The sequence below is a fragment of the Lepidochelys olivacea genome, assembly GCF_965140295.1.
Source record: "Lepidochelys olivacea isolate rLepOli2 genome assembly, chromosome: 2".
In the NCBI taxonomy this organism is placed as follows: Eukaryota; Metazoa; Chordata; order Testudines; family Cheloniidae; genus Lepidochelys; species Lepidochelys olivacea.
The window spans coordinates 227,053,756-227,062,442 of record NC_140412.1 but is presented as its reverse complement, the minus strand read 5'-3'; positions in this window follow the sequence as shown (position 1 = coordinate 227,062,442).

The following is an 8,687-nucleotide window of genomic DNA, read 5'->3' as shown; positions in this document are numbered from 1 at the left end:
GAGAAAGCAAATAAGGAAGTGTTATTTACTCCTCATAACACAAGAACTAGGGGTCACCTGATGAAATTAGTAGGCAGCAGGTTTAAAACAAACAAAGGGAAGTATTTTTTCACCCAACACACAGTCAACCTGTGGACCTCTTTGCCAGAGGATGTTGTGAAGGCCAAGACTATAACGGTTCAAAAAAGAACTAGATAAATTCATGGAGGACAGGTCCATCAATGGCTATTAGCCAGGATGGGAAGGGATGGTGTCCCTAGCCTCTGTTTGCCAGAAGCTAGGAATGAGCGACAGGGAATGGATCACTTGATTATTACCTGTTCTGTTCATTCCCTCTGGGGCACCTGGCATTGGCATTGTCAGGAGACAGGATACTGGGCTAGATGGACCTTTGGTCTGACCCAGTATGGCCTTCTTATGCTGTGTGAATAAAAAAAAATCTATAGTTTTGTATCTTAGAAAAACTAGAAATCCAAACCTCACAAGAGTAGCTCAATAGTTATTTCATTTCACCTGATTAGCATTTTCTACATTCAGAAAGAAATGTGGTCCAAGAAGTCACTCCTCTGGTTCATCTTCAGTCAACAGTTCAACTGGGGTTATTCTGGAATCCCACAGAGAAAATGAACTTTGTTAAATAATTGCATGGAAAACAGAAAAAGCAAGAAAAGGGGTTCTCAATTCTCAGTGTTTGTGAAGTTGGAGGATTTACTCTTTGATGAGTTTGGGATCTAATCTGTCACCCATGACACATGGCTAGCTACAATCATAAGTAACTGCTTCTAATTTTAATAGGATTTCACTCACATTAATTGCCTAGATGTCACTAAGAAGAAGAATATTATAATGAACTTGCAATGTTTGTTTTTAACTTCCTGTTCACACAAGGATATTTGTTATTTCCTTGAACAAACATTCAGTAGTGTCGATTGTATTAAATGTCTTTGGAGGAATTTATGATTTGACGGTGAGTTGGTGAGCAGCATGGGATGAAGCTGAAGAAAAGAAAATTTAGCCTAGATACCAGGAATTATTTCCTAACAGACAGATCTATTATACTGTGGAACAGCTTCTCGAAAGAAACAATGGAAGCCCCTTTGTGTGGGTCATTTGAAACTGGCTTGGCAAAGTACTAAACAGAATAACCCTGTACTGGTAAGTGATGGATGAGATTAACTTCAGAGTCTTTTTCATCTCTGGTTTTTATGGCATATACGTTATTTTCTAATATTCATCATATAAATACATTGAAAAATATGTGGTCCATCAAAAGATACTTGAAAGAATTTGAGTTAATTAAGAGGCTAGGGCCAGAAACAACTTTGAAGGTTCACAAGAATGTTAGTTGAAAACATGCATTGTAGAGTTCATATTTCTGTAAGTCTAGATGTGGAAGACATTTGAAAACAGGGAAGGAAGTCAAGGGCTGTTGTTAGTTTACACTTTCATTGTATTGTTGATTCTCAGGCAGCGCAAGGGTAGTGAGAACAATGGAGAGGTTGTTTAGACCTGGAGTATATGAACTGGGAATGATGGATGAGCAATGCCTCCAATGCTTCCGACTAGATGGGAAAGGCATCTTAAACCTCCACGACCTGTTCTCTGAATAGCAGGAGACTAGATCAAGACAAAGCCATTCCGGTTTACAGAAAGTACTGCCTGTCTGTTCTGTTACAGGCTTTCACAAGCTAGTAAAGTTACTCAAGAAAGTTAAGCACAGTAAGAGGTTTTACAGTAATATGAAACCAAACCAGGAACTTTTTAACAATAATATTCTTAGGCCACAGATGTATAAAATTGTTTTTGAAATGTTCACTATTTAGAAGTACTTATATATATTTTCTGTGTATCTTGACTGCCACCTTTTGGTCAAAGGATATTGTTTTCAACAAGCACTTTTATTACACGGCTGCTACTCTGAAAAGAGATCTGACTTTCAGCACTCTTACAGGCAACAGTATATGCAATAAGATAAAAACACAGTTTTACAGGATCAAAACTTTACACAGATAAAATAGGACAAGAAAAGGCACAAAAAAGGACAGATGATAAAAATAAATTGTTCTTGTTTTATCCTATATTCTTGATTCATGGACAGGTTCCTTGCTGTTGATTCACACACTTCTGAGATAATGAGATTGAATATAGATTTATAAAGCTCCCATGGGTGTGTCACATTTGGAGCAGGAGTTCATTTGAGCTTTCCCCTTTAGAGCAACGTCTCCCTGTATTTATTTTCTTTTGATAAATATGTTTTTTTCTATCCTATCATTGTTCGCATTATTTGTTCTGTGTACAGCACCTAGCACAATAGGATCCTGCTCATTGATTGGGGATCCTAGGCATGCCTACAGTACAAATAATACATTGTAATAATTGTTATGTTTATAATGTGGTAGCACCAAAAAGCTGAACAAGTTGGGATTCCATTGTGCTAGGTGCTGTACAGATAGATAATAAATGATCATTCCTGACCAAAGAATATAAAATTTAAAAAAAAATCTAAACTCTTCTTTAACTTTTCTCAGTCTGAGTAACTTGTAACAATCAGCAGCATACAGGACTCCCCAGCAGCCAGAGAGCTGCAGGCAGCACCCACATCACCCTCCTATTAGTCGCAGCTCAGGCAACACATCATCAGAGACAGGGATGGGCAGGCAGCGGGAACAGCTGCATCACCACCACATGCTCCAGTTATCTCCAGCTGGTATATGGTTCTTAAGAGTCCCTCTCCTGCTGGGTCAAGTTAAAGCAGCCTCCAGGCTGTTCTACCCTGTTCTGGGGATAAGGCAGAGAATCAGGAGTTGTAACTAGCTCCCTGCCAGTCCTGCCCCCCAATCCCTCACCACCACCACTCACACAGTCTTCTGTCCCCAGCAGTCTCAATAGAAAATCTGCCCCATAAAGTCTAAGTTGGTGTCATTTGTGTACTGAAGTGATGGAAGCAAGTGTAAGTTAAAGTAGGGGGCAAGTTACTTTAATGTTCACCTTATACATGGTATAATAAATGGCTACTACATGACAGTACCCTCTGAAAGCTGAAGCTAGGGCAGAATGTGACTTTTTACTTATTAAGCGGTGTGTCAAACACACAGCATCTGGTATCAGAGTTTTGTAATCTGTACTGCTTGCCAGTGCCTTTCTGCATGAGTGCAAGGGGCTGATTTGAACATAGAAAGCCCTGACGGAGGAAAGGCATTGCATGGAGAGGTAAAGGGGCAGTACAGTGCTGCTCCCGAAGGTGGACCTATTACCCCTTGCTGCTGGCTATGGATACAAACTGAGGTGCTGCAAATTTGCTTTTCTAGGGGCACTTGTGCCCTAGTGCTGAAACTTCTGTGGCAGGCTTATTGTTTAGCACATGCCCCTAGTCTGTCCACCCAGGCAAGTGCAGGCGCAAGTCATGGGCTCCCCCATTTGCACAGCTCTTTGAGAAGTCTCAGCAGATACAACAGCCTTGATCCTGCGAGTGCAAAACCCCAAGTTAGAACTCTGACAGCATCACGTATATTGTTTGGGAGTATTTGGGGTGCCACTGCTCAGGATGTTCCTTTTGTCCGGATAAACAGAGGACTTAAGACTTCTAGGGTCAGAAAACTTGCAATAAACTCACTTTAAAATCTAGTTACACGATTTGTCAGAAGTTCCCACTGTTAGGTGTAAGATTTGATAAGGCAGCAGGGAACCCCCTAACAACAATTGAGCTCTCTGTTCTTTACTGTGAAGCCAGCATCTATCAACTGGTTGGAGATTACCTTCCCGTTTTTCCCTCCCCCGCCCCTTCCACCTGTTGGATAACGCTGATAGTAGAGATCAATGTATGTAAACCAAACAAGGCAAAATTTATTTTGGGAAATGAGATGTACAAAGTGGGGAATAGGAAAATGAATGGTGTGGCGTGAAGCCAGGACCCGAGCTAATCCCTGGATTGGATACAAGGTAAGCGTAACATATATATCACTCTTCAGTCTGTATCTTGGGACCTCAATTTCTTAGCTCATGTGGAGCCTCAGGAGAGGAGCATTGAGGCGATCCGTCGTTCAGTCTCCTCCTGGTGGGGATGCTGAAGATGGAACCTTAGATGACACTGGGCAGGATTCCTGAGATGACAATGGGGGCGTCTGAAGATGGAGGACAGTGACTGTTATGGATGTGAAGGCTGGACTGGTCAGGAGTCTAGTTGGCCTGCAAAGTAAGATGCGTGCACCTGCCTTTAGGATGGGCAGCCGCCAACTGAAGCACTGTTGACCTTATAAACATTTTTATAAGGGAAAACCCCTTAGAATCCTCGCAAATAACCGGTTTCAACTAGTACTTGTTTACCACTATCAACTTCCAAAAGAGGCGGGAAAGCATTCCAGCCACCCCTAAGGTCACATGACCAATCCTCCATTTTGTAAAACAAAATGGATGACACCTCAGAGCAATAACATAGATAAAACAAACATAACCTAGGATTTTGCCTCCAACAGCATGTTTGCCCAAACTCTGCCATCTCTAGATGTAGATCACAGTATGTAGCTCTAACCTGCTACTGAATCTGTTTGGTATATAAATGGTGCATGAAAAGAATCAATGACTTTAAAATAAAACTATATAACCTCAATGGTAATATCAGTTCACTTTGGTACTTATTTCAGCTTGCTGCCTCCTGCCTGTTGCTTCATGGTATGTTTATGACTCCATTATAGAGTCCTTAATTACAGAGCTTTTATTACTTAATTCAAAGAGTTTATTACTTCAGGAAGTAAAAAGCAGTTAACATAAGTGTGTAGTGCTGTTCCTCTTTACTCCGTTAGTTTATAAGGTTATAAATGTTTTCTCTGTGCTTTTTGTCCTGCTGGCTATGACTTAACCCATTTCTGTAAGTAAAACAAATGTAGATTTGTAATAAAAACCCTAATGGGCACGCCTTTTCTTTTGCAGTCTCATTCAGGTCTGTGTCATAGTTATATCAGTGACCACAAGCTGGGCTCACCGATGATATGTAGCTTCAGACAAGAGCTAGCCCCAAGCCGGGCACTGACCTTTGCTTCTGAGCTACACGTTTGGTGCATGAGTCTCCTCTCGTTTAAGGCCAGATACAAAGTCCACTGAAGTCAACCGAAAAACTCTCACTGACCTCAATGGACTTTCAACCAGGCTCTTACACCTGTGAAAACAATGTGCTGCTCTAATGTAAAACTGGTGTAAATGAGTGGAGAACTAGGCCCTTGTTTCTCTGATGTTGGGCTCCTTAATCATAACTACATGACACTTGGAGCATTCTCTTTAGGAAAATGAACACTCTTCATCATAGACAATCAGCTGTGATGTAAAGTGAATCTCCAAGATCAGGTGCTGTCAGCTCACCTATTGAAATACTCAAAATGGCAGCCTGGGTAGGGTGTGTTGAAGGCTGCATGGCCATAACTGGGGTCAAGCTGCAAAGCCAGGGCATGGAGTGATGTATATGCACTGGCATCGCAGGTAATCAGAAAAAAAGAAAAGAAATAGGAGGACAAGGGAAGACAAGATAGCAAGAGAAGCTGAATACTCGAAGTAGGGAGGTTGTATTACCTCCGTATTGGGCACATGTGTGATTCCTACTGGAATACTGTGTCCAGTTCTGGTCTCAACAATTCAACTATGATGTTAATAATTTCCAGCTGAGTAAAAGGTTACAGATGGGATCAGGAAATGAAATTAAGAACAAAAGTAGAGAGCGGTTAACTATTTTTTTCCAAATAGGACAAAATACCTATCAAGTCTTCACCTAAAACTATGTACATACTCTTCTAATATTACCACTCCTCATAAGTAATGTTCTTTCACTGGGAATGGGAGAGGGAACCTTCAAGCTGAGGGGAGATGGTATGTGCGATTGCACATGGGAGGAGATGTGTATCGCCAGAGAACCTCCCTATTAAAATGTGGTCTGCAGTGCACTATGAAATCTTGAGAACCCCTGCAGTAAATGAGAAGTATAAAATATTTAGAACCAGCGTATGGATTGGGACTTCCTTCTAGGGATGAAAATGGAAAGTGGCTCTATTAAAGGTTGAAAGTAAAGTGAAGGGTATTATTATACAATACAATGAGACCAGGCTTAAATTAATTATTATGGACAGGCCAAATTTAAAGCACCTCAAAAGGGAAAGTTTTTCATTGTGGAATGTTTCAGTATGATACATTTACTACATTTTCTGCCAGCTTAGTGAAGAATTTTAACAAGTGTTCAACTCCTGGGGTTAGATTCTTCTCTCACTTTTACCTGGCTGAATCAGGAGTAATTCCAGCAAAATCAATAGCATTCCACTGGTGTGAAACAGGTATTAGCAAGACTGAGTCCAGCCCCTGGTCAGCACTGAACAATCTGTCATCACTATGATTCACTTTTCTAAATTATTATATATAAGCCAAGCACTTCAAGTGTTTCAATACAGTCTAATCTATTCTACACCACAAGCTCTAATCTATACCCAAAAGGCATTGTAGCTTCACTTATTATTTCTGATTACACATGTACCTACATTTTAGTGGAGGAGAGGAACCCTCAATAAGAAAACATTGTTTCTTTTTCTCTCCTGTGATTTCAGTTGTATCTTAATTTTTTTCCTCATTATAATTGTATGCATATTTAATATTGCTAGAGTATGTGACTCATTTATGAAAATCATTGCCACTTATAAATTTTCTATGTAAACTTGAATTTTAAATGACTGTATTGCCTGAAGAATTTGTTTCTTCGCCGTTTTATCACGCTCTAGTGATCTGTGAAATACTTCACCTCCCTTCCTTTCAAAAGCATTGTATAAAAGATGACCTGTTGCTCTTTCAAATGCTGAGACAATCAGAAAAAGGCAGCATTTATTTCTCTATCCCTAAAAGTCAACGTACAAGAGTTCTCAACTTCCTTCAGCCACCAACTCTTCCCTCATCCCATTGAATCTCCTTTATTTCAAAAATAGTCATTTTGACCCTCTCTATTTTCAGGCAATCAGAGCTGTCATGTAATGTGTGATGATGATTAGTCAATCATTGTCACTCCAACTATACACTATGGGCTAGATCCACAAAGGGATTTAGGCACCTAACTGGCACTTTAGGCACTTAGTACAAAATGTAGATCCTCAAAACCCTCATTTAGCTGACTCCTAACCCTGTAGAAATCCAAGTTTCTTCCTACAAAAGTCCCTAAGGAGCCTAAAAATCTGCCCCTGAGCATGTGCACATCTGCCTAAGTCCTGACGTCTGGTGCCTTCCTCAGGCCTAAGCCTGAGTGGGTCTTCAAACTAGGCATTCCCCACAAATCTCACCTGTGGAGCTTGAACAGGCCTCACTCAAAACACAGCCACATCTAACCTTTATCCCAGTAGTTAGATCACTCACCCGGGATGTGGAACACCCAGGTTTAAATGCCCCCTCTGGATTATTTGAATCCTGTAACAAGATGACCTGCCCCTTTAATGACCAGGAGACCTGGGCTGGCCAACTGTTTAATTATCTGCACCCTGCCACACTTTTGCTGAGTGTAGAACTTAAAAAGGGAGGAAAGCTAGCAGTCAGGGAACGGCTGTGGAAGGAGAGTAGTTGAGCTGGGTAGCTGAGCTAAAGGAGTGGAGCTAACTACTGTGGTGGGCCCCAAGGAGACAGTCGGATTGGGGCCAGTCAGGGCCGGCTCTAGGCACCAGCAAAACAAGCAGGTGCTTGGGGCGGCACATTTCTACGAGCGGCATTCCAGCGCTAGCCATGCCGCCCCTAGAAATGTGCCCCCGCCTCCCCAGCTCACCTGCACTCCGCCTCCACCTGCTCCCCTGAGAACACCGCCACCGCTCCATATCTCCCCCTGCCTCCTAGGATTGCCGCGCGTAAAACAGCTGTTTCGCGCGGCAAGCCTGGGAGGGAGGGAGGAGAAGCGAAGCGGCGGTGCTCTCGGGGAAGGCGGCGGTCGTGGAGCGAAGGTGAGCTGGGGCGGGGAGCTGTTTCTCTATCCCTCCCCTTACTTTCTGCGCTCCCCCTCGCTCACCTCCGCTCCGCCTGCTCCCCTGAACGCGCTGCCTCTCCCTCGCCTGAGAGGGAGGGGGGAGAAGCGGAGCGGCAGCATGTTCAGGGGAACAGGCAGAGCAGAAGTGAGCTAGGGTTGTGGAAGTTGCCAGGGGGGCAGCCGCAGGAAGCAATGGGGGGGAATGCGGCACGCCTGTGGGAGGAGGCGGGGCCGGGGATTTGGGAAAAGGGTTGGGAAAGGGGAGGGATAGCTCAGTGGCTTGAGCATTGGCCTGCTAAACCCAGGGTTGTGAGTTCAATCCTTGAGGGGGCCATTTAGGGATCTGGGGCAAAAATTGGGGATTGGTCCTGCTTTGAGCAGGGGGGTTGGACTAGATGACCTCCTGAGGTCCCTTCCAACCCTGATATTCTATGATTCTAAGGGGCAGATTTGGGGCAGAGCCAGGGTTGGGGGGGGGGGGCAAACAAATTTTGCTTGGGGTGGCAAAAATCCTAGAGCCAGCCCTGTGGCCAGTGTTCCAAGAGAAGCCCAGGAGAGGTGAGAGGCTCAAGCCTGGAGAGGAGCAAAAGATGCTTCAGTGATTTTTGTTTGTCATTTTGAGCTTTACTGAGGGGCCCAGGGAGAAGCCCTGGGACCTGCTACTCTGGAACAAAAAGTGCAATTTTTGTTGAGTTCTGTGGTGAATTGGAAGGAGTTTTCT